This window comes from Lissotriton helveticus, chromosome 5_1, assembly GCF_964261635.1.
Source record: "Lissotriton helveticus chromosome 5_1, aLisHel1.1, whole genome shotgun sequence".
Taxonomy (NCBI): Eukaryota; Metazoa; Chordata; class Amphibia; order Caudata; family Salamandridae; genus Lissotriton; species Lissotriton helveticus.
Window position 1 is genome coordinate 486,683,319 of NC_136065.1, and position 27,062 is coordinate 486,710,380.

The window sequence follows — 27,062 nt, forward strand, 5'->3', positions numbered from 1 at the left end:
ATTCACTGAAAAAACCATAGGTTAGAGACCATATATAGTTAGCTGGACATTTTATTGACATAAAACCAATGTAATTCCATATATAGTTAGTTGCACTAACTATATATCGCGCACCCGCAATCCACTGCTGATGATGTCACATATTACATCATTCATGACATGGTCAGTGACATCACTGATGACATCACTGATGACATCTCAAATGACATCACTGATGACATCACTGATGACATCTCAAATGACATCACTGATGACATCATCTAGTGTCTGTGTGTTTTTGTAAAGTTTAAATATGTTTTACATATTGAAGAATGAGTGGATGTATGGAAGACTGAGTGTGTGTGTGGCTGGCTGGGAGGTGTGTGACTCTGTGCATATCAATGTGTACTTGTATCAGTGATTGTATAAGAGAGTAAGTATGTGTTAGTATATGTGTGAAAAGTATGGTGTTCTGTGTTTAACTGTATAGATGAGGAAATCGAAGTGTGATTGATTCTTCACAGGACTGACTAGGTGTATGAGTGCATATGATAGTGTTGTAATAATGAGTGACTGTATGTATGAGTGATTGTATGGGTGAATGAGTGAATGTGTGTGTAGACGTAGGAATCAGTGAGTGCGTATGTAGTAACTGGTATTGGTGTGTCATGATGTCATCAGTGATGTCATTTGAGATGTCATCAGTGATGTCATTTGAGATGTCATCAGTGATGTCACTGAAGTATGGTGTTCTGTGTTTAACTGTATAGATGAGGAAATGGAAGTGTGATTGATTGTTTACAGGACTGACTAGGTGTGTGAGTAACTCCATGGATGAGTGGCAGTGTGTGAGTGTCTGCATAGGTGTATGAGTGCATATGATAGTGTTGTAATAATGAGTGACTGTATGTATGAGTGATTGTATGGGTGAATGAGTGAATGTGTGTGTAGACGTAGGAATCAGTGAGTGCGTATGTAGTAACTGGTATTGGTGTGTCATGATGTCATCAGTGATGTCATTTGAGATGTCATCAGTGATGTCATCAGTGATGTCATTTGAGATGTCATCAGTGATGTCATCAGTGATGTCACTGACCATGTCATGAATGATGTAATATGTGACATCATCAGCAGTGGATTGCGGGTGCGCGATATATAGTTAGTGCAACTAACTATATATGGAATTACATTGGTTTTATGTCAATAAAATGTCCAGCTAACTATATATGGTCTCTAACCTATGGTTTTTTCAGTGAATTTTCAAGGTTTTGTAAATGCAAATTCCTAACTATATATGGTCTATAACCTATGGTTTTTTCAGTGAATTTCATTGGTTTTTTAAAAGCTAATATCTATAGCTGTAAAATATATTCTTTATTACGTGACGTATCACGTAGCCACGTGAGACGCCTCATGACGCGTCGCATAACCGTGACGTATCGGCTCTGCAGCGCAAACAAAACCCGTAACGTAAGCGTGCCGGAGCACGCTTACAGATATATATATTTTTTTTAACCTTAATTAGACAAAATCCACACGTGCACATATCTTGAGGCCTTGCAAAGGCACATCAAACAAACAGTCCCTACAATTTTGCCAAGTTTGCTGGAAATCTATTCCCTTAATTTTTTTTTTACTGTTTCTCTTGTTTCTCCCCTTGTTACGCTTACCGGGACGCTACCCGGTACGCGAACCGGACGCTCCAAAAACACAAGACGGCGGACTCCCGTTACGCTGCCGGTTAGCTGCCCGGTTCGCGTACCGGGAAGCGCCTCTACCGCGAAAAATCGCGGGGGACTTTAATATCCCCCTCATCAATCCTAGGGGGTCAGGAGGGGTTTACCTTGCCCCCTTTCCTTCATTTCCCCCTTGTTTTTTCACCACATCTTGTCTCTCGAACCTACCGAGAGACAAGATGGCGGCCGCTCCGGACTGTTTACAATGTTGACAGCTACGCTGCCGGTTAGCTGCCCGGTTAGCTGCCCGGTGAGCTGCCCGGTGAGCTGCCTGGTTCGCATACCGGGACGCGCCTCTACGGCGTAAAATCGCAAAAAACAATTTTTTTTTATTTTTTGCCCCGCGGGGCACTTTAATATCCCCCTCATCAATCCTAGGGGGTCAGGAGTGGTCTACCTTGCCCCCTTTCCTTCATTTCCCCCTTTGTTTTTCACCACATCTTGTCTCTCGATCGTACCGAGAGACAAGATGGCGGCCGCTCCGGACTGTTTAGAATGTTGACAGACACCGGAGAGCCAATCAGCTTCGCTTCGCGAAGTTCCGTTACGCGTCAGGTACGCGAACCGGGGCGCTAACCGGAGCGCTGTCACAGATATATATATTTTTTTAAACGTTAATTTCTCAAAATCCACTGGAGCACATATATTGAGACATAGCAAAGGCACGTCGGGCAAACCATATCTACAATTTTGCCAAGTTTCATGTAAATCTATTCAGCCGTTCGAGCTAAAAGTGAGTCCAACCGCCCTATGGAAAAATGAATGGGAAAAACACGTTTTGGGACCCCCCTTTTTTCTTGGCCCCCCCTTGACGAAACCCCCCCAAATTTCAGCCAATTCCGTCCACAAACGCCAAAGTTATTAGACATAGAATTTTCAGAAATCCCATAGAGAAAAAATCCTAACTATATATACCCACTGGCTATCGCCAGTAGGTAATATACATATATAAACATATATAATCTGCATATCTATATAAATATAAATGCATGCATACATATACATATATGCATACATATGCATGTTATTTACATGAAAGTTTTAAAAACACTAATAAAAGCAAAGCTAAAAAGCCACCTCATTACAAACAGAATGGCTTTAACTTAAACGAGGGCGAGATCTATTGCATTTTCAATGCTTGTTTACTTTGGTTCTATCAAGAAGGCATTCAGATGTGTCACACATTTGCCATAAATTCTGAATGTTAGCACTCTAGTTGCTCATTAGATCACTGTAGTAAAGCTAGTGCTCACCAGGGAAGTCTGCTGCTAATCATGGTTTGCAGCCATTTTCCCGCATTTTTTATCCCGCAGACTTTCAGTCCGCATACCATTATCCCGCAAGGTCATTGACCTCGCATACCATTATCCCGCATTTTTTCAAAACGCATGTGCATTTATCGCGCATGCCTTTACAAAGAATTACGTTTTAAAGGCATGTATGGTAAATGCATTTGCGTTGTGAAAACCACGATGACGAGAGAGGTAAGTGGGTTTGTGTTAATTTTTTCGTGGGTTAGTGATTGTGTAGTGTAGTGTAGTGTTGTGTAGTGTAGTGTTGTGTTAGTGTAGTGTAGAGTTGTGGTGGTTGTTTAGTGTAGGGTCATGCTGGGGGTAGTGTTTTAGGGTTTAGGGTTGTGTTGTATTGTTTGCGAAGTGTAGGGTCATGCTGGGGGTAGTGTTTTAGGGTTTAGGGTAGTGTTGTAGTGTTTGCGTAGTGTAGGGTCATGCTGGGGGTAGTGCGTAGTGTAGGGTCATGCTGGGGGTAGTGTTTTAGGGTTTTGGGTAGTGTTTGCGTAGTGTAGGGTCATGCTGGGGGGTAGTGTTTTAGGGTTTAGGGTTGTGTTGTAGTGTTTGCGTAGTGTAGGGTCATGCTGGGGCTAGTGTTTTAGGGTTTAGGGTAGTGTTGTAGTGTTTGCGTAGTGTAGGGTCATGCTGGGCGTAGTGTTTTAGGGTTTAGGATAGTGTTGTAGTGTTTGCGTAGTGTAGGGTCATGCTGGGGGTAGTGTTTTAGGGTTTTGGGTAGTGTTGTAGTGTTTGCGTAGTGTAGGGTCATGCTGGGGTGTAGTATTTTAGGGTTTAGGGTAGTGTTGTAGTGTTTGCGTAGTGTAGGGTCATGCTGGGGGTAGTGTTTTAGGGTTTTGGGTAGTGTTGTAGTGTTTGCGTAGTGTAGGGTCATGCTGGGGGTAGTGTTTTAGGGTTTTGGGTAGTGTTGTAGTGTTTGCGTAGTGTAGGGTCATGCTGGGGTGTAGTGTTTTAGGGTTTTGGGTAGTGTTGTAGTGTTTGGGTAGTGTAGGGTCATGCTGGGGTGTAGTGTTTTAGGGTTTTGGGTAGTGTTGTAGTGTTTGCGTAGTGTAGGGTCATGCTGGGGGTAGTGTTTTAGGGTTTTGGGTAGTGTTGTAGTGTTTGCGTAGTGTAGGGTCATGCTGGGGGTAGTGTTTTAGGGTTTTGGGTAGTGTTGTAGTGTTTGCGTAGTGTAGGGTCATGCTGGGGGGTAGTGTTTTAGGGTTTTGGGTAGTGTTGTAGTGTAGGGTCATGCAGGGGGTAGTGTTTTAGGGTTTTGGGTAGTGTTGTAGTGTTTGCGTAGTCTAGGGTCATGCTGGGGGTAGTGTTTTAGGGTTTAGGGTAGTGTTGTAGTGTTTGCGTAGTGTAGGGTCATGCTGGGGGTAGTGTTTTAGGGTTTAGGGTAGTGTTGTAGTGTTTGCGTAGTGTAGGGTCATGCTGGGGGTAGTGTTTTAGGGTTTAGGGTAGTGTTGTAGTGTTTGCGTAGTGTAGGGTCATGCTGGGGGTAGAGTTTTAGGGTTTAGGGTAGTGTTGTAGTGTTTGCGTAGTGTAGGGTCATGCTGGGGGTAGTGTTTTAGGGTTTAGGGTAGTGTTGTAGTGTTTGCGTAGTGTAGGGTCATGCTGGGGTGTAGTGTTTTAGGGTTTTGGGTAGTGTTGTAGTGTTTGCGTAGTGTAGGGTCATGCTGGGGGTAGTGTTTTAGGGTTTAGGGTAGTGTTGTAGTGTTTGCGTAGTGTAGGGTCATGCTGGGGTGTAGTGTTTTAGGGTTTTGGGTAGTGTTGTAGTGTTTGCGTAGTGTAGGGTCATGCTGGGGGTAGTGTTTTAGGGTTTAGGGTAGTGTTGTAGTGTTTGCGTAGTGTAGGGTCATGCTGGGGGTAGTGTTTTAGGGTTTAGGGTTGTGTTGTAGTGTTTGCGTAGTGTAGGGAAATGCTGGGGGTAGTGTTTTAGGGTTTAGGGTTGTGTTGTAGTGTTTGTGTAGTGTAGGGTCATGCTGGGGGTAGTGTTTTAGGGTTTAGGGTAGTGTTGTAGTGTTTGCGTAGTGTAGGGTCATGCTGGGGTGTAGTGTTTTAGGGTTTTGGGTAGTGTTGTAGTGTTTGCGTAGTGTAGGGTCATGCTGGGGGTAGTGTTTTAGGGTTTAGGGTAGTGTTGTAGTGTTTGTGTAGTGTAGGGTCATGCTGGGGGTAGCGTTTTAGGGTTTAGGGTAGTGTTGTACTGTTTGTGTAGTGTAGGGTCATGCTGGGGGTAGTGTTTTAGGGTTTAGGGTAGTTTAGTTGTTTAGTGTATGCTAAAGGCATATTCGTTCTAAAAGTTTTCGTTATTTTAATTTGCGGCCTAATAGTACATGCAGGATTTTTTTTGCGGACTGATGGTATGCGGGATTTCGTCATATATTCGCTAATCATACTTTCTATGGCAAAATGAACCCCCTCATTTTGTTCCTTTTTAAATTATATGTTTTAAGAGTTACCACTTTATTCCAATCAAGATGGCTTCAGGTGTGCCATACCTTTGTAATAAGTTAGCACTCTAGTTGTTCTTTAGAACACTCTGGGACATTCTGTCATTGGGCTATAGTTGGGCTACATCTGGCTGATATTTGGGCTACATTTGTTTTTTTTGTCTCTGGTGGCCATCTTTGGGCTACATTGGGCTACATTGGGCTACATTGGGCTACATTTGGGCTCCAACATATATATAGCCCAATGTAGCCCAATATATATTTTTCAAAGTTAATTTTCGTAAAAACCACTGGAGCCTATATCTTGAGACATAGCAAAGGCACATCGGGCTACCAGTCCCTACAATTTTGCCAAGTTTGGTGTAAATCCATTCAGCCGTTCAGGCTAAAAGTGAGGCCAACTGCCCTATGGAAAATTGCATGGGAAAAACACGTTTTGGGACCCCCCTTTTTTCTCGGCCCCCCCTTGACGAAACCCCCCCAAATTTTCAGGGGCTGCTCAGAAACAAAATGTTCCATTTTCCTGAAGATTTCAGCCAATTCTGTCCTCAAACGCCAAAGTTATTCGACATAGAATTTTCAAAAATCCCATAGGAAAAAAATCCTAACTATATATACCTACTGGCTATCGCCAGTAGGTAATATATATATATATATATATATATATATATATATATACATACATACATGTATATATATATATACGTATATATAAATATATATACATACATACATAAATACATACATGTATATATATATATATATGTCAAACAAAGTTGCCTGTAATGGAGACGCCTCTCGACAGGATATTCTTTTGCCCAAATTCTTTATTGGAGGGGTTACAGCATGGAAAACAACAGCCATGTCATCACGAAATAATGTTCGGCCTGACGCGTTTCGTGGTGTGTCCACTTTCTCAAAGGCCAAGGAACTGACAGGCAGCAACACAGCAGGTTTTAAAGCACCACGCCTGAGCCGCGGAGTGAGCCCCGGTGCTGGTTTCCCAGCACTCCAGCGACGACGTGAAAGCGCCTATGCAAATGGGACAGGAGCCGTGTATTGGAGGAAGATTGCGTCAGCGGGGACTCGAGCTGTGTCCCACTGCCCACTGGGGTGCTTGAATTGAACGATTATTTGGGGCAAGCACACAGCACCTCACTGCAGTAAGACTAAGCACTACGAGGACCATCAGGCCACGGAGTGGCCACGCCCCTGGGCGGAGGTTCTCTTCTATCAGGTGTGGTGCTTTAAAACCTGCTGTGTTGCTGCCTGTCAGTTCCTTGGCCTTTGAGAAAGTGGACACACCACGAAACGCGTCAGGCCGAACATTATTTCGTGATGACATGGCTGTTGTTTTCCATGCTGTAACCCCTCCAATAAAGAATTTGGGCAAAAGAATATCCTGTCGAGAGGCGTCTCCATTACAGGCAACTTTGTTTGTGGAATTTACAGCGGCTTGCCTGAGCCGCGGAGTGAGCCCCGGTGCTGGTTTCCCAGCACTCCAGCGACGACGTGAAAGCGCCTATGCAAATGGGACAGGAGCCGTGTATTGGAGGAAGATTGCGTCAGCGGGGACTCGAGCTGTGTCCCACCGCCCACTGGGGTGCTTGAATTGAACGATTATTTGGGGCAAGCACACAGCACCTCACTGCAGTAAGACTAAGCACTACGAGGACCATCAGGCCACGGGAGTGGCCACGCCCCTGGGCGGAGGTTCTCTTCTATCAGGTGTGGTGCTTTAAAACCTGCTGTGTTGCTGCCTGTCAGTTCCTTGGCCTTTGAGAAAGTGGACACACCACGAAACGCGTCAGGCCGAACATTATTTCGTGATGAAATGGCTGTTGTTTTCCATGCTGTAACCCCTCCAATAAAGAATTTGGGCAAAAGAATATCCTGTCGAGAGGCGTCTCCATTACAGGCAACTTTGTTTGTGGAATTTACAGCGGCTTGCCTGAGCCGCGGAGTGAGCCCCGGTGCTGGTTTCCCAGCACTCCAGCGACGACGTGAAAGCGCCTATGCAAATGGGACAGGAGCCGTGTATTGGAGGAAGATTGCGTCAGCGGGGACTCGAGCTGTGTCCCACCGCCCACTGGGGTGCTTGAATTGAACGATTATTTGGGGCAAGCACACAGCACCTCACTGCAGTAAGACTAAGCACTACGAGGACCATCAGGCCACGGGAGTGGCCACGCCCCTGGGCGGAGGTTCTCTTCTATCAGGTGTGGTGCTTTAAAACCTGCTGTGTTGCTGCCTGTCAGTTCCTTGGCCTTTGAGAAAGTGGACACACCACGAAACGCGTCAGGCCGAACATTATTTCGTGATGACATGGCTGTTGTTTTCCATGCTGTAACCCCTCCAATAAAGAATTTGGGCAAAAGAATATCCTGTCGAGAGGCGTCTCCATTACAGGCAACTTTGTTTGTGGAATATGTATATATGTATATATAAATATATATACATACATACATACATACATACATGTATATATATATATATATATATGTATATATATAATAACGTACAGCTTAAATGAAAAATAAATGCACGTTTTTTTAATCAGTGGGAAGTGCACCACGACACATTATGAAACCATGATTATTTCATGCAGTGCAGAGGTTTGGCTGTTACCAGAGAGCTGCTGAACTGAACCGTGATTAGTGCAGTTAATAGTGACTAGTGTATGTTTAGTGCTAGGAGGTGGCAGTTTGTGATGTAAAGGACTGTGAATAGGCAAGTCATTATTTTAAAGTTCCATTTAACACAGTAGAAGATTTGCTGCTATAAAATTCACAAAAAGGTTTAAGATAAAAAAGGGCTTCCGAAATATATATTTAAGTAATACCCAGACTTTACGAAGTGTAATTTGTTATAGTTGTTTTAAGTAAAACGCACGCTTCACAGATCAACTTGCAATACCACTCAAAAATAATACATTTGTGTGATCAGGAAGCTTAAGTGATTCAATCAATTAAACCCAAACCAGCTTCCAAGCAACTTTCACAATAGCAGATGAATCAGTAGCTCACATTTACATTTATTTCTCGAAAGCAGGCATCCTGAAAAGGAGACTTGTTTAGCTGTCTGTACCCCCTTGGCTTTACAGCACATGAGAATTCCTTCCTTATACTTCAGTTGAGGAATTTCAACTGTCGGACTTGACCATCCCGGGACAGTTGAATTTCCATAAAAAGGGCATCTGTTGTTCTTAAATTTGAAACGTATGGGCACACCGTTCCCCTGAGACCCCACCTACTTCTACTACTGCTTGTAGGTCAGAAGCACATCTTAATAAAGAGAGGACAGTTTATGTTAAAAGGCAGCAGAGTTCTCTATCAAGGCAGCAGTGTATTATATATTGTAAGTGGATGTAAAAAGGGTTCCGCCACTTAGCTTAATGAGTACATGACAAGAGAGCTATTTATAATATATGCATATTTTTTGCTTACAAATAGAGTACCATTAATGAAAATGTCAACTGCAAAGCGGATGGCTACAGAGATGCGAAATGTAAAGCCACCACTGTGTTTTTCTAAGTTACACTGGAGATCCTCCGTTAGAGTAGAGTAAGTGGAAAAACCTTTATAGGAATTATGCATCTGGGTGTGATCTTATGGTGTTGTAGAATGACCATTCTACAACACCATAAGATTGCAAAGAATAATTTACTTCTTGTGTGATTTTCTAAAAGAAACTGATTTACTGTTTCAAGAACTTGTTTCTATGGTATCTCCCCATTTTGTTCTTTATTTATTCCCTTTCAATTAACCTGTTTGTGACAATACACCTGTGTAGTGAGTTTGGAGTGTATGATGTGTATGAGAGAGTGAGTTATGCTTGCATATGTTGATCAACTTAGTATGATAGTAGATATTTTCACTAATTGTTGTGATATCAATGTCCGTTTTAAGAAAATGTCATTTTTATGAATATTGTTCCCTGTATTGTTTGTGTTTGCAATTATAAAAAATTCTTGGTGAATTTTGAACCAACCTATTTTTCCTAAAAATTCCTGAAATAAAAGAGATTAAATCTGTGATTTGTTTCACTGTCCCGCACTCAGTTTAATTCTTTGCGCGCAGGTCAGTTTAGCTGAATAGAGGTTACAGTATTGGCTTTCTGGTTGTTTTGTTACTGCCCTCTTTGGGGCATCAGAAAACCATATTATGCAAATTTGTTTGCGCACACAAGGGCTTATGGAGCAATCCCCACCCACAGTGTGCACAGTTGGTGAGCAGCTTTGCATCAAATTAAATGTGGTGTTTACTCTTTATAAAGTTCGCCTTTTCATTTGAATATTTTCTTCATACAGTGTGCCTGTGCCCCCTCGGGCACCTGGGTGCTTTCTTCTGTTGGGGAACTGCCCCAGCCGGCTCCCCTCACCAGTTCACAGCTTCCAAAAAGCCAGTGTGGGAGCCTGCTTTGCCATTCTTACCCACCTGCATGGAGAGGTGGCAGGGAACGGCTGACGGATGTGCCAAGTGTGCCTTCCTAGCACCAGGAAAGGGCACAGGGTGCGGGAGAACCAACTGTTGTGCTCCCAGGGTTCTAACCTGCCCTGGCAGCCTCACTGCACTGTTCTTCAATCCAGGGAGATAGGATCCCCAGGGGCATTTACATGTTCATCATGCCCCAAAGACTTAGAAGATCAGGGGGCATGGTCCCCACATACTCCCCTCTCTATTAAAATTTAAATGAAGGAGGATGAATCGGTCCCTGAGGACTTGGCCCTACCTGGGGGGGATTTGGGAATTTTGCAGTGGAGTTCTACACATTCTGCTTGCCGCTTGGTACCGCAGGGGGGGCCAAACTTGCTACCATAGGGCAGAGTGCCATAATTATGGATGCAGTGTAAATAGTAAATTAGCGCATACAGATCTCTTTTCCACCCCTGTCGATTCAAAATCTTTATTCGGATTACACAAAAATCCATAAAAGTACAATCATAAAATACAGTTCAGTATATTCAAAATTACAGTACCTTAAGTGCAATAGATGTTTATACAGTGCATATGAGTACAAGTAACAAATCATATATTTCATATATTTCCAACTATTAAAAAGGAGATCAATGATCATAAAGAGTACAAAATAAATTAAGGGCATTCCATACTTCTACGAACATTGAAAATAACTTTTAAGAAACTACTTGTGCGGAATATAAGTTCATAATTTTCTAATTTTAGGAGCATAAGATAGGACTGATTCAGTGAGAGAGGTCTATATTTTTTAAAATATGGGGTTAAAAACCATTTAATATATTTCATATAAAACTTACACATAAAAAAGAAATGTAAATCACTCTGTTTACTTATTCCATCACAAGGACACGGAATATATCCATGTGAGCTGTGTCCCAAAGGAAAGCAGAGGACAAACTTTATCGTTCCTGCTCTCATTCTAAAAAGTAGCGATCTTTCCCAATTGCACATAGGTAATATCAAATACAATGGTAGTTGATGAGTTGGTAAGTCATTATTAATATAGGACACAACAGTTTGTTTTCGCATCTCTTCTGACAGTCTATTTCCATTATAAATGGCATATAGTTCAAGTTGAACTTCCTTTTTATCAGACCTCTTAATATGGGATGGATTGTCAAAGAGGTCTCCTCTATCTATGCTAGACAAACTTTCTTGTATACCTCGGAGCCATGGGATCTTATTCCATTTGTCACAAGCTAAACACTCACTCAAAATGTCCTGTGTTAGGCTAGCATAATCATTTGCCCAGATAGCCAGCCAAAATAGTGCGGGCCTGGCAGCAATAAAGTCACTAATATAAGGAATGTTCAGCTCTGAGTGGCAAATAAATCCTGATGAAGAAATGGGAACCCCCAATAATTTCCTACATAGCCGATTCTCTTCTTTTCGTATGGCGGGGGTTTTTAAAGAACCCCATATTTCGGCGCCGTAGGTTGCCACTGGTATACATTGGAGCCTATATATCTTTAAAAGGGCTGTAGTTGCTCCAATCTTCCTTGGTTTGGGGAGGGATAAAATTGAATTTATAGCCTTTGAGAACTTGCCTGTGGCGTGGGCGATATGCCCACTCCACAGGCCGCTCGCAGCAAAGACTATACCTAAGTAAGGAAAATTTTTAGTTGAGAGCAGCTTATCAGCTCTATCGTAATTGAGTTTAGCTGCCTAGCACCCGGCCCACAGGACATGATGAATGATTTTTTAAAATTTACTTTAAGATCCAAATTCCCCATATAAAATGAAAAGTCCCTAACTAGTGCACGTAGGGCATTTGGAGTCAATCCCATGAGCACAGCGTCGTCCGCATACAGAAGACAAGGTAATAGGCCTCCTTTGATTTTGGGGACATCTGAGGTAACCATCTTAAGAGAATTGCTCAGGCCATTTATATAGATAATGAATAACAGGGGTGCTAAAACGCACCCCTGTCTCACACCTCTTTGTACACTAATTGGCCCAGAAACTGTGCCCTCCATATCAATCCGAACCTGTGCCTTTGTATCTTTATGCAGGTGGGCAAAGAAATGTACCAATGGGGGGTCCAGGCCGTACGACAAGAGGATCGACCACCATTTTGACCTATTTACTAGGTCAAATGCGGACGATAAGTCCATGAATGCGAGGTAAATGGGAGATGCCTTAGCTATGTTATATTTACTAATTAAAAGATTTAAATTTAGGCATTGTTCAAGGGTCCCAACCCTGCATCTAAAACCCATTTGACAGCGATCTAGTATCCCCATTTCCTCAGCCCAGTCATTGACTCTATTATACAGTACCCTGCCCATGATCTTCAGTGTATTATCTAAGAGTGAAATAGGCCTATAATTTACAGGATCAGATCGTTCTCCCTTTTTGTGAATCGGCACTATTATACTTGTAGACCAAGATGCGGGTATTGAGACATAAGATAAACTATTAAAAAGGTTCACAAGAATATCCCCCCAAAGTTCTGGTTTATACTTAATTATATCTATTGGGACGCCATCAGGCCCGGGTGCCTTGTTACCAAGGCTCTGATTAATGGCCATAGTGACTTCCCCCACGGTGATTTCTAGGGGTTCTAGCGTTCCTTGGGCATACTCTTCTGTATCGGCTCCAGGACTAGCATATATTTTGGAAAAATGCAATTCCCATTGTTCACTCGCTATAACACAGCTAGTTGGCATTAATTGCTTGCCCATTTCACGCATCTTTTTAACAGCAGGCCAGAAGGTCGTGCTGCTCCCTAGTGCAGCAGCAGTTGTTAATGCCTCCCATTGCTCAACTAACAGACCAGCCTTCCTTGAACCTATGGCTATTTTATAGTTTTGTCTAGCGGCCCTCACATCCCTTATGCTTCTGGGTTTGCAATTTAAAGCTCTGCGAAGAGCTTTATTAGCTGCCGAGCAATGGCGGTCAAACCACCGTGGCTCAGGGGTAGTCGATTTAATAGGCACGCTTAAAAGGGATTTTATAATATTACATAATTTGATGAAATCTTTTGCTATTCTTTGGTGGTTCTCATCATTCAGGGAGCAAGATTCAATTAACAGACCATGGGTACTTATAATTGTATTTGTTACTTGGCCACTATCTATTCCTCGCCATTTTAATCTTAAATTATTAGTTGAGGCCACAATGTCCCTTGCTCCCAGGAAGCGAACGAAGGCACTGGGGGGACCTAAGCCAATATTAACCTCCAGGGCATTGTGGTCCCCAAAGGCAGTTTCAAGGACGCCAGCCTTCTTAACTCTATCTATTAGGTCGGATGACATAAAGATATAGTCCACTGTACTAGAGAATTCTTGTCCTCTGAAGGTTGGAATATAGGTAGACGGCTCATTTTTATTAACATCCATTATGTCTGTTAGGATGTGTTCATTAAGAAAGTGTTCTAATTCTTTACCCCGTTTATAAGCCCTATCTGTTTGTGCATTATCCCTTTCGGATGTTTTAAACTTTGCATTAAAATCTCCTGCTAAAATTGTCCTAGTGCTCACCTGGTTATTAGATTTTTCCGCTATTTTTGATAATTCCCCAAAAAGATCTATATAATTCTTATTCGGGGTTGAGCTAAAATCATTGTTATAGAAATTAATTATATAGTATGGAAGACTATCAGTATACTCGATTATCTGAATATTTGGGTTTTTACAGGGGATCAATTTTATGGTCCCCCCTATATTTATCTTGAACCCTATTAATAATCCTCCCATCGGACGGCCAAAAATAGGCGTTTTGGCCTTAATACAATAACAGTGGAATCCTTCTATGTGTACTGTTGACAGCGCCCAGGTTTCCTGCAATAATATGATATCTTTATCTAAGATAACCTTTAACCATTCTGAATCAGTGACCCTATGCTTGAGTCCTGCGACATTCCAGCTTATAATCTTAAGTTCCTTATTTTGCACCCTTAAATTTCCCCTGCCACTCTTTAACCTAGCATCCCGAATGCTATTATAGCACCCCGGCTCTTGAATCCTCTGTTTACCCAATTTATAGATGGTAACATGTTCTTCCTTTTCTTTGCTACAGTCATTAGAGGGTAACCGAGGATAATATGGGGCTGAAATATGTTCCGCAATGAGTATTAGTTGATCTTCCCCACATATTTTTTGGACCTGTTGGTTCCTTGGGACACTTGATGAATCATTTTGGTCCACAATACAGCCCCTCCTCGGGTGTCCATCAGCGGTCTCTTCCGTTTTATGTGACATATTAAGTCAATCATTCTCATCTATTCGAGAGAGGGGATGGAATAGATTAGAGAGGGGTATATGCCAAGTATCCTTGGGGTCATAGATCTGATAAGAGTCCCTCGGTTTGTTGGCATATAAATTATGATTATAAACCTGTGGGTATAACAGTGGACTACAAGGATCAATATTCCCATTATGAGGATTGTTGGCCACCAAGTTTATAGGAATATCTAACCTATATGGTACTTTAGATCTATTGCTCTTAGGATGGTAAGGAGTAAACATGGGTTGGGGGTGGGGGGACCATTTCCATCATAATACCTCTGGGCTTGGTTTGACGATAAGGTCAATCTAGGCAAGCCTTCTAGTCTCCAGTTAGTTGAGGTACTATGATTCCTATTCTTCCTTGATGGATTACAAATGGGTGGAGGCTTCATAAGAGCTTCTGGGTAGAAATAGCTCAGGTTGTGGGTAGTAATTCCCCCCTCCCCGTCCCCAGGGTACCAATCACTAATATGCGTGACCAATCTATGATCTTTAAAATTAACAATAATAATATCTCCTTCGATGTCCTTTGGTCTCAATCCCACCCACTGACATCGCCTGACCGACACTATATCACCATTTAAATGTGGAGGTAGAGGTCTGTTTTTCCTTAGCCAATGAATGACCTTATTTTTTAAACTTGAATGGTGTTCATGGCTATCATTTGATATAGGTGGAACTCCTGTGAGGATGATAACAAAGTTTAGGATATCCGGGGGCAGGTCAACTACATCTCTTGTTCTCATAGTTGTCGCAGGGATCGTACCATTAGAAATATCTGCTGTATGGTGACTTCTTTTTTGTGTCCCTGTGTTAAGATGAGAAGTGTCCTTACTTATTTTGTCTGATGTCATCGACAATTTATCAGGTGGTTTGGTACATGCCACTGAATTAAATCTCCCCACAGCAGGCTTATTAATAACTGTCGGAGGCCCAATGTGTTTCTTTAACAATTCAGTGGGAGGTGGTTTGACAGCTTGGTTTTTATTTGTTTGTTTATCAAGATCACACTCGAGGGTTGCCTTTTGTCTATCAAGGATCTGATCCATTTTTTCCACTAGTATTTTGACCCTTTCAGTGAGTGGGAGTATCAGAGCCTTGATAAGATCATCAATATCGTTAAGTAAGCCTGCATAGCTTGGGACAGATATTGATTTAACAGACGCATTCCCTCCTAAATCCCCTTTTTCCACATCTTTCAACTTCGTATGCATAGGGAACGTAAAAGAGCTATTTCCCTTTAAAGGTGCACCCTTCCTTCTTCTCTTTCTCGGGGGTGAGCCCGAGACTCTATTCAAACCCTTATTACTTTACTTAATAGGAGATTTCTTTGGTTTATTTAATTTTCCAAGGTTGCTAGATGAATAAGGTAACTCATCTGAACCCAGGGGTGTAAATATGGGGGAAGGTACATTTGTATCATGGAGAGGGGCTAGACCATTCAATGGCGGGGTACTTAGGTCAATTAACAGATTATCAATAGACTCTATGTTGGTAGGGTCAGGGATGACTATAATGTCATTTTGGACGGGGTCATTTGTCTGAAAAATGAGTGGGATACCCTCAGTACTAAGAGACTCACTATCTGAGTCATTACATTTAGTGTAATCTTTAAGGCTAGTTGGATAAACATTCTCAGCAAGGAGTGGTCTTAGCTTTAGCAACTCAATTGATAGGCGTCGTCCAGCACGCTTCTCAGCGAGAGAGAGTTCCTTGTCAGTATCACTCTTTATTTTAGCAAAAAAATTGTCTAAGGGGCCCAAAATAAGAGATCCAGCCATAGTTGGCCGTGTAGTCATTTCGGGTGTTGACATATTAACTTGCATCAGAATTTAAATAGCGGTGTACAAACAAAACTAAAACTTAAACACAACACTCTACGTTAATACCTGAGTATGTTTAGCTGGAAAGATTATAATCAGTAATCCAGCGGTAGTTACCAGGGAATGTCAATACCATAAGCCTGTTTCCAGAGATAAAAAGGGGGGTGGCCCTGCCCGGCCTCCAGCGGCCCCGGACGGCCGCAGACGGTCCCGCCCTTGTCCCGGGCTTCTCCCGGCGCCCTCCCGCGCAGCGGGATCTACGCCTACTTAATATAACTCCCTGTTGGAAGGTCTAACGGGTGGGCGGGGCCGGCAGGGAGAGCAGCCCAGCTGTTCCTAAGGGCGCGCCGGGACTCCTGGTCCTTGGAGTCCCAGCCAATGCTCGCAGCCCTGCCGGTTGCCCACTGAGTGCCCCGAAGAGTCTTACAGCTATCGCCTGTGTCCGTGGGCGATGCGGGACCCGCGGAGCGGGTCCGGCGAGGTCCTGTGTTGCGGGCTTAACAGGAAGCAGAAAAGAGCAAGGAAGCCTGGTAATGCGCTGCGTCCACAAGCAGCGCGGTATGGGAGAGGGACCACTCAATCCCAGGTGCAGGCAGCTTTTGATCAGGAGCGGGCGGGCGGGGCCGGCAGGGAGAGCAGCCCAGCTGTTCCTAAGGGCGCGCCGGGACTCCTGGTCCTTGGAGTCCCAGCCAATGCTCGCAGCCCTGCCGGTTGGCAACTGAGTGCCCCGAAGAGTCTTACAGCTATCGCCTGTGTCCGTGGGCGATGCGGGACCCGCGGAGCGGGTCCGGCGAGGTCCTGTGTTGCGGGCTTAACAGGAAGCAGAAAAGAGCAAGGAAGCCTGGTAATGCGCTGCGTCCACAAGCAGCGCGGTATGGGAGAGGGAGCACTCAATCCCAGGTGCAGGCAGCTTTTGATCAGGAGCGGGCGGGCGGGGCCGGCAGGGAGAGCAGCCCAGCTGTTCCTAAGGGCGCGCCGGGACTCCTGGTCCTTGGAGTCCCAGCCAATGCTCGCAGCCCTGCCGGTTGCCCACTGAGTGCCCCGAAGAGTCTTACAGCTATCGCCTGTGTCCGTGGGCGATGCGGGACCCGCGGAGCGGGTCCGGCGAGGTCCTGTGTTGCGGGCTTAACAGGAAGCAGAAAAGAGCAAGGAAGCCTGGTAATGCGCTGCGTCCACAAGCAGCGCGGTATGGTTCCCTGTTCCCAGGAACAGGGCCAAGCATTTTTTTAATGCTTCTATTGTGTGGGGAATCCTTTGATCCTCCTGCTGGCTAGCAGAGTAATTAACTTGGCCCAGTAGGGGGCGGCAAAGGCCTGGATTCAGATTATGGTTGAGCCAAGAAAATGTGACAAGTCTCAAAGTGCCATAAGGAGAACAGTTATCATAAAAGTGACAGTAGATGTGTACTTGGTGTACATGTATTCCCTAAAATTGATACTTGACTGGTATCTCTAGGCCAAAGTATGGTGAAGCTGTGCAGTGGAGCAGATTTCACCCATAAGGTATATTACAGTGAGCACACAGCCTTTTCAGTAAGCACCACAGACATACTCCCTGAATTCCCACTCACAATATATGGCCTACACCAGGTCAGCACCACTCCGTGAACAGCTCAGGCTGTGTGTCTCACTCACAGCAAAAGTCAAAAATTGGATGTAAAAAACTAAAAATCCAGGAGAAATTAATGGGTGAAATCCATGTTTCAAATAGAGCAAATTAACAGAACAATATATTACAACCATAAGAACACTGATTTCTTTGTGAACATCTGTCATCCTAACAGTTGGACCGATAAAAGACCAGGGGCCCGGTGTAGGTATCCAAATACCAGTCAGTAACGGGCGAAAATACCGATTTTCGGCCGTTACCGACCGGTATTTGGATACTGAGATGTAGGGGCATAAGAAAATGCAGATTCAGTAATTTTACCAAATCGGTAATTTACCGAATCAGTAAAATTACCGATTCGGTAAAATTACAGATTCTGCATTTTGATATGTAGGTAGCACTGTGAACAGTGCTACAGTGCTTTCAGGATTTGTTATTTACCACAAATTATTAATTGGTGGTAAATAACGAATTCCTATGCAAATGCAAATATGTGCATTTACACCTGTGCCATGTGGCACACATACATGCCCTAACGGCATGTATGTGTGCCACATGGCACACAAGCCCTAATCAGGGGTGCAACAGAGTGTCAAAGTGACACCCTGCCACCCTTGAATTTTTCGGTATTTACCGAATAGGTAATTACCGATTCGGTAATTGACATTCATTCCTATAAGCCTACAGGCCCATAGGAATCAATGGCAAATACCGAATCGGTAAATACCTTATTTTTTACCGAATTTTTACCTAAATTGGATTTACCAATTCATAAATACCGAATCGGTAAAATTCGGTATTTATGAATCGGTAAATCCAAATTACCTACATCTAGCCCCAGGTCTTGCTATATTGCAGTTAAGAAAAGATTAGAGACGCAGTAGGGATGAAGTGTGAGCTCACACTGAGTGAGGTGCTCATAGTAGCTAAAAAAAATAGAGCATATGATGTCATATGTGGAGAAACTCAAAAGAAAACACAGTGTATAAATCAGATGTGACTGCCAGGGCATAAATAATGGTGAAGTCTTTATAGAAAATGAGTAATAGTTCAGAGGAGCTTTTTTTGTGTCGAACAATGGGTCATTTGGCAATAAGTAAAGAGTGTCCGGCTTTAAATACAATGTGTAATATATGGGAGAATGAGGCATTACATGAAGTGTTGTAGAAGCGGTGTCCAGAGAAAGAAAACTACACCAGTGAGGGAGGTGTGTGGAAAGGTGATTCTCCAATTGTGAGGAAATGGTGAAGGCAATACAATAAATCAAGTGATCTGCATAATGTGCACTTGGAGTTGACGCTGGACTCGTGGAAGGTTAATACTCAAAATAGATACATACTAAGGAAGCTGCTGCTCTGCGGGCCTGTTTGTTTCCTGACCTCTGCAACTTGGAGGGACTCTTGCCCTAGCGCTATTCATCTGCCACCTTTGCCCCCCTGTGGGCAACAACGCCGTGACTGACTCACTCAGAACCTGGTGGGACTCCATGTCCCAGGGTGCTCTGCGCCATCCTCAAGTGGCCACAGCTGCAGGGGGAGGAGCCACCATGCGCTGAAAAGCGCTGCAGCCTTCCCGCAATGCGGGTTTCACCGAAGCTGCTGCTCTGGGGGCCTGTTTGTTTCCTGACCTCGGCAACTTGGAGGGACTCTTGCCCCGCGCTATTCATCTGCCACCTTTGCCCTCTTGTGGGCAACAACTCCGTGACTGACTCGCGCAGACCCTGGTGGGACTCCATGTCTCAGGGTGCCCTGCGCCATCCTCGAGTGGCCACAGCTGCAGGGGGAGGAGCCACCACACCCTGAAAAGCAATGCAGCCTTCCCGCGACGCGGGACGCGTACGGGCGAAGCCCGGGCCAAGGGCGGGCCCGTCCTTGCCCGTGATTGACAGGAAGAGACAGGACAGGGCTACCCCCCTTGGTTTTATTTGTAGACATTGGCTGATTTAAAAGCCCGGCGCCACCGAGGACGCTCCTGAAATTTCTGCTAGCCCTCCCCAACAGCAAGTAGACTGGTTACATTTGATGATGCCCTGATCCCTTGCTTTCCTAGCTATTGCCATCTATGAATGAGTGACTCTGGCAGTTGTTTATTTGGCCAATTGACTTTGGGGGCTGTTTGTTTGGGAATTTACCTAAGTTTAGTTGCACTTTCCCTTGAGCCTTTCTGTCTTCCATATACTGCGTATGCTTGCTTCCACCGAACAACTTTCATTGTTGACCCTACTAGTGTGGCTATTAATATTATATGGGTTGTATCAATATAGTGTAAAATGGGGAAACGCACCGGCATTACTAGAAAAACACGGGCACAAACTACTTCTTCTTCTCCGCCCCTTCCCACCTCAATTGATAAAATGCTGCAAAGGGCCCTAGGTGCTGTAACTTCTGAAATTGAACGCACCGAAAGGCGGTTATCAATTACCCCCGATCTCTTTCCTCCTATACCGGATCTGCCTAGTTCCAATACTTACCCTGGCCCGTTGCTACCACTTCAAGTTGATCCTTTGCCCCCCTCGCCCCAAGTGGATGCTGCAATAGACAAAACAAATATGGTAGGTGAGGGTATGGGCATACGCAAGAAGGGGAAGCGTAAGCAGGCAGCCGGGAAGGTAATAATGAATAAGAAGGCAAGAACTGGGAGTGATCCAGGGGTAGGAGACTCGGCTAACCAAAACCCCACAACAGAATCTATACCAGTGGCTAGCATTGACTCTAAGTACCCAGGTTGGGCCCAGTTATTATTAGCAGACCTATTGACCCAAGTTAGTGCCTTGATTAGCCGGGAGGTTGCCCCTCTAGTTGCACAATTAAAATCTTTAACATCTATGGCAACCAAGTGGCAGATGCAACCTTGCCCGGCTGTAATACCATCCCCAGGAAGGGGGGAGGACCAAAGCTTAACCCCGATCCTAACTTGAGGGTACCCTTGGATAAACAGGTGACACCTGGCACCCAATGCTCCAGTATACAGCTCCCAGCCAGTCGTGATCATAGTACCACCTCCTTTGCCCCTGCTGCACAGCGAGACCACGAGCATACTCCTATCACAACTTTGGGCACTATTTGTGAGGTGCCTATGGGCGTCCAACAAAAGGTACATACGCCGAGGATTCAGCAATCTACCAGGGCTGGGAAGGAACTCAGAAGTAGCAGAGAAGAGCTGGGGAGCAAGCCTGTTACTGTTCTCCCAATCATAAATCTCCCCCCAGAATCCCTTCCTTATGTAATTGTCCTGACTGGGGTCCCCCCCCCCAAAGCAGCATCCAGAGGGAGACCCAGCTAGAACTTAGGAACAAGAGCCTATATTGGCTAGCAACGCAAAGGCAGTTCCCCTAAGAAAGGGCTGGGGAAATTGTAATGGTGCGTCGAGTAGACTGGGCGGGCCCAAAAAGAAATCCAAACGGGAGACTGTGTGGTTGTTAATTTAAAAAAAAAACAGATTGTATGTTGTTTACTCAATCATAAAACTGCCTCTGGTGAGTCCCGCACAGATGTGAGAGCGTTCCCGTTGGACTACTTCTATTCTGATTGTCTTAATTCTGGGAGGGCAAATATCCCTTTGGGACAGCCTATACAGGGGGGACAATGGAACCCTGGCCATAGTCACTTCAATAGAAAACCCCTGTTCTTCAATCTGCCCGTTAGCACTCGATTCGGGTCCCTGGAAGATGTAGATTGACCACTAAGCCCTCTTGGTTTGGACTCTCCTAAGACTAGTCAGGAACACGTGGGAGGGAGTGCGCTGCCCGCTCAGGGAAACCCCGACTGGGTCCCCCTGGTGGTGTCAAGTACTGAAACAGGGATTGATGTGCGGCCCAAGCTGGGAGGCGTGGCCTTGGAGCAACAATCCTCGCTATCGGGGTTCACACCTATTCATTCTTCTAACCCTCCTAATGTTGTAGCAAAGGTTTCAAAACAACCTAACACAAAGGAACCTTCCGACCCCCTCTGGGGGTAACTAGTCCAGCCGGTGTGTTAAAAATCTTATCATGGAACGAAGCTGGCATCAAGGGGAAACTCTCTTGCCCTGAGTGGGGACTTTTTGTGGACCAGTACGAAGTGTGCCTATTTCAGGAGACATGGGCCAGAGATGATAGCGTTAGGGTGTCGTTTGCATCCTTTAGCATTCCAGCTACAGTTAGAGATAGGGGCAGACCATCTGGTGGATTGTCTATATGGGTAGCTTCTCATGTGGGTTGTAAACTTACCTCGCTGAACACCTCTTCTAATGACATACAATCTGTAATGCTCAGTTTTCCTTCTAAACTGAGGATAGTCATTATTAATGTTTACTCACGGCCTGCAAGTCTGTCCCAGGAGTCAAAAACCCTCGAGGAACTAAATTCCTTTATCCTTAAGGTGCCGCCTAACTCGACCCTGATAGTCGGGGGCAATTTAAATTGCCACTATGAACCCCTCTTAACCACACAGGATACGACCATTAGTGAGGAGGATTTGCAGTGGGCTATCCCCGACCCTCAAACCTACCCAGTGAAAACATGGTCACCCCTAGTACTTCAATTAAATGCTATCACTCTAAACCACTCACTGAGAGCTTGTAATTGCCGCACACATTCTAATAGGCCAGGGAAACCAACATTCAATAGAATCAGCCAAGCTTCTCTTATAGACTATATTCTATTAGAATGTAGAACATGGAATAGGGTCTTAGACTTTGAAGTAATTCCGCGCATAGATAGCGATCACAATGTGCTATCATTAACACTGAAGGTCCCGGACACAGGAATTTTCCCTGCTAGTATTTCCCCCCCTGACGAAATGCTAACTCTCACCACCAACAGGAGGAGAATAGCGCGGGGGCACTAAAGTAAACACCCGAGAAATTAGCAATTATATATGAATTGATTATACCAACTCTCCAGGAACTTACTAGTGTCCCTGTCCATCGGGATATTCCTGCCAATGTTGAATTGGTTAAAACTTCGCACAAGATCCTCACAGACAAGCTAGCTGACATCCTAAACCCGTTAGTATGCCGCAAAAAAACAAATAAGGCAATCTATACGTGGTTCAATGATGCCTGCCGCAAGGCAAAACGCATGCTGCTAGTGGCCATTAAAGGGAATAATAAGCCCCTAACCACAATTAGGAGGGTCCAATACAAAGAAGCTGTCTCTAGTGCAAAACAGCTCTGGGAGGAAAACAAATGGGGGGACAATAAAACCGGCCTGTTAAATCGGGACATGGGAAAGTTTTGGACTATTGTTAGAACTGGTAGTAGCAAGCCTAACCCAGCGGGCGAACCAAATATTCCAGCAGTACTGTGGGCTGATCACTTTCGGGCATTATATGCAGTAGATCCTTCCCAGGAATCCCACCCTGTTAACCATAGAGATTTGGTGGGGAATCTACAGCTCGATAGGAGTGGAGTTGAGGACCTACTTGCCGTAGCCCCCATTCAGGTAGTCGAGGAGGTTGAGGGATATCACTCCAAGGGATTACCTCTGCAATAGAAAAACTACCAACAGGAAAAGCACCTGGTTTAGACAAGCTTCCTGGGGATCTGTTCCAGGAGGAACCCATATTCAACGCCATCCTGAATGACAGGGCTATCCCCGAAACCTGGGCGGGGGCTGAAATCGTCCCAGTTTTCAAAAAGGGCTCCTCTCTGCTCCCTGCAAACTATAGACCGATCAGTTTCATCGATGTCTCACAAAAACTATTTGCTCGGGTGTTATTAGATTGGATTCAGGGCTGGCTAGAGGAGAATGATATCATCAGCCCATATCAAGCAGGCTTCAGGAAAAACACCTCCACAGTCGACCAAATTTATAGGTTCCAGCTGATTATATGGAAGACGATATCATTAGAGGGTGGCAGCCTCTATTTGATCTTCGTGGACCTGAAGACAGCTGTTGATTTGGTGCCCAGAATCAAACTTTCGGCGGTCCTAAGGGAACTGGGGATTCACACATACTTACTCAACCTTCTTATCAAGCTCCATGATGCCACCTACGCCCAAGTAAGATGTGGCAGGGGTGAGGAGTTAACTAACAGGCTCCCAGTTGACAGGGGTGTGAGACAGGGTTGTGTGCTTGCACCGACCCTGTTTTGCCTCTATGTCAACGCACTCGTTGCACAACTTACGAAGGTTTAGGAAAATGATGCCCCCAAGTTAGCGAACTCTAAGGTACCAGCTCTGATGTTCGCTGACGACTCTCTTTTGCTGTCTAAATCGACGATGGGCATCCAGAGGATACTGGATAGGTTTGAATCATTTTGCAACAGTAGGGGTTTAGTCATCAATACCTCCAAAACTAAGTTTATGATAGTCAACCCGCCTAATAAAACACGTCCCAATCCCTATTTAAATGGTATTACATTGGAAAGGGTTTCCGTGTTTGACTACCTGCGCGTTACCCTTTCTGAAGATATGGCATGGACGTCCCAGCTATTAAAGCAAAACCTAGATTAGCCCAGACCAGCGGGGGCATAGCCAAACTAATAAGGGAATCAACAATCAAACCTACTGCCCCAGTAATTGAGATCTACAGGGCACAAGCGAGGGGAGCTGCATTATATGGGGCGGAACTCTGGGGTCACAGTCCTTCCGCTTCTCTAGCGGTAGTGGAGAACAGTTTCCTCAGACAAATATTGGGTCTTCCGTCTAGCACTCCACTAATCCCCTTGCGGCTAGAATTAGGCATTGCTTCGATTGAAGACGAGGTAGCACTCAGACCATTAACCTTCTGGCGTAGGCTTTGGGCGACCCCAGAACTGGCACAGTACCAAGCAGAAACAAAAGAGTTGCTATCTTACCGAGGTGTATTGGAAAAAGTCCCTTGGTTTGCACATGTAAAGCAAGAATGTAAAAGGATAGGCAAACCAAACCTCTGGAGCAATCCAGCTGAAACCAGTCCCTTGACCCCGCGACTTGCACTAGTGAGAAGTTACCGAACCCTAAAATTTGAGGCCATTCAGACAAATTCTAAATTAGGCACCCTAACAACGCAGTTCCTTACCGTCAAGGAGGGCTATGAACTAGAACCCTTCCTGGACAATATTTTACCTTATTTAGCGAGGAAGTTATATGTTCAGTTTAGATACGGCACTTTACCCCTTCGGGCCTTCACTGCGTAATGGGCCGGGCAGCCCGATCTAGGGTGCCCTGCGTGGAGCAACCAGGAGGAATCTTAGCTGCATGTTTTATTCTTCTGCCCCGGATACCAGGTTGCGAGGCGGTGCTGGGTCACACAACTTTGACGGAACTTGGGGTTTGTGCAATGCAGGGAGGCTTTTAGAGTATGATACCTCCATTCCGATTGTTTTTTCGGTTTCCCGTTTCTTAAATACAATGTGGCGGCGGAGGTGGGCCTTTTTTGAAAAGGAAATACAAGCAAAACTCAGAGTCCAACACTAATATAAGTGATCAGTTCATTTCTAACTCACAGCCTGTTAAAGGGACACAGTTATTTTTAATGTTTTTATATTGAATGTAGATAGATTTTGTAGTTTTAAAATTATTTATTGACCTATTCCTGTTATCCCGTATGCTTGAGTTTAATTATATCAAATGTTCTGTTCCCCTATTGGAATTTTTGCTTACCCACGGCATGCATGTCTTTTACTTTGGCTTTATATCATTGTATTGTCCTGATGAAAGTAATATGTTTTATCCTCTGGCAATTAATTGTATTTAGATTGTACCCTTTTGTCTGCTTGCCTCGTTTTATATCATACTGTCAGTTCTTTTATACTTATATTCTTTTAAAGGTCCTACCGACCGAAATAAAGGTGTTTGAACTGACATACTAAGGGGCTTATTCACAAAGTGCATTTTGTAGTACCATTACTAGTACTATCATAATACTACTAAATAAAATAAATAGATAAAAATACTACAAAATGCTATTTACTACCCTATGTGTGGAGGCAAACATCTCCCCTTCTCCTAACATTTACATGTGGCAATCTCTGCCCCGACAACAGAGATCTCTGCACACATAGCTATACATTTTAGTAGTGATGAGCAGTGGGTGGAAAAGAGGTAACACTTGCTACCAAATTGATGGGATTAAGGAGATTGTTTAGCAAGGGTAAAATAGGGGTTTAGCAAGGGACATGCACCTACCTACAAAAGAGCAGCTCCACTGCTATTCACAAACTCCACTTTTATAGTTCCCACAGCCCAAAAGGACCCAAAGTTGTATTAAATGTCCTCCAACACAGACCTGGAGTAAGCGCAGCACCACACATGGCCAGCCACTGGTATTACAGCACCCTCTACTAGAAAATAATGGAGGTGGGGATTAAAATAAAACCTCATAGGTACTAATGTTAAATTGAGTGAATTTATTTTGACCTTTAAAAATATAAATAAATTACATGTATGCTTCAAATAAATACACACACATATATATAACATAGATATTAATTTATTTTAAGATATCTTAATGTTTGGTCTGTGTAACCAGAATCTTGTTGTTTCACTGCTTAAACTATTCCAAGAGAACTTGGGAGATTCTTGTGAGCCAAGAAACAATCTGCAAAGGCTTTAGGCATCATGTTTAGAGACTTACATCTGCTCAGGACTATATCCCCAGGATTACATGGTGGCAGCCATCTTGAGTGTGGCCTGATATAAATAGGAGCCACACCCAAGCAAAAGCACATGTGCTCAGTCTCAGGTGCCTCCAGCAAGATAGCATCTTGGTTGGAAGGTCCCTGAGTGAAATTGGTGGATTCAAGCAGCTGAGTGAGGGAGCATGCAAGTCTTGCAGAGCTTGTTAGTGTTCTAAGGTAGTTGTGCTCTATGTGTGAGTTAGTTGGAGCGCAGTTCTGAAGCTCTACTTCTTTAAGTAAAAGGAGACGTTTAAAGTTTACAAGGGAAAGTACTTAGAACAAAGAACAAACTATCCTTAAATCTCTTACTAGATCAAAGGAGGAAATCCTATCTGTTAGCGTTTAGGAAATTTAAAGCGGGAACATTGTTTTCTTGAAAGAATAGGTTTAGAACTCGGTTGTGACTTTGTGATTTTACGACTAAGGACCTGATTATGAGTTTGGCTGTATCACTGCCATCCCATCGGGCCCAAGAAGACCACCAGACTAGCGATCTTCCGTCCACTGTATTACGATGCATATAGCCTAAGCCCCCAACTGCGTGGACAGAGTGTGTCCCGCCTGGACCGCAGCGGAATGTAATGGTGACGATGTGTACTCCTTCACCTTCAGGGCTGTTGTTTCCCACTGTGCGAACTATGAAAACACAGTTGTACTGGCAGTCCCCATGCAGTGGTTCCCGACAGTGGTAGGCCGTCATGGTATGCTCTCGGCAAAGCACCAGAACAGTTCCCATTGGATGGATAGAAATACAACACAGCAGATATCCATTGGCCAAGTGGACACACCTACAAATCACAGTATAAAACACACCCTATTCCAGACCATGAGCCTTTGCCACTCCATTGCAGCACAGCAAGAGAGAGACCACCCTTTGTTGGTCCCATT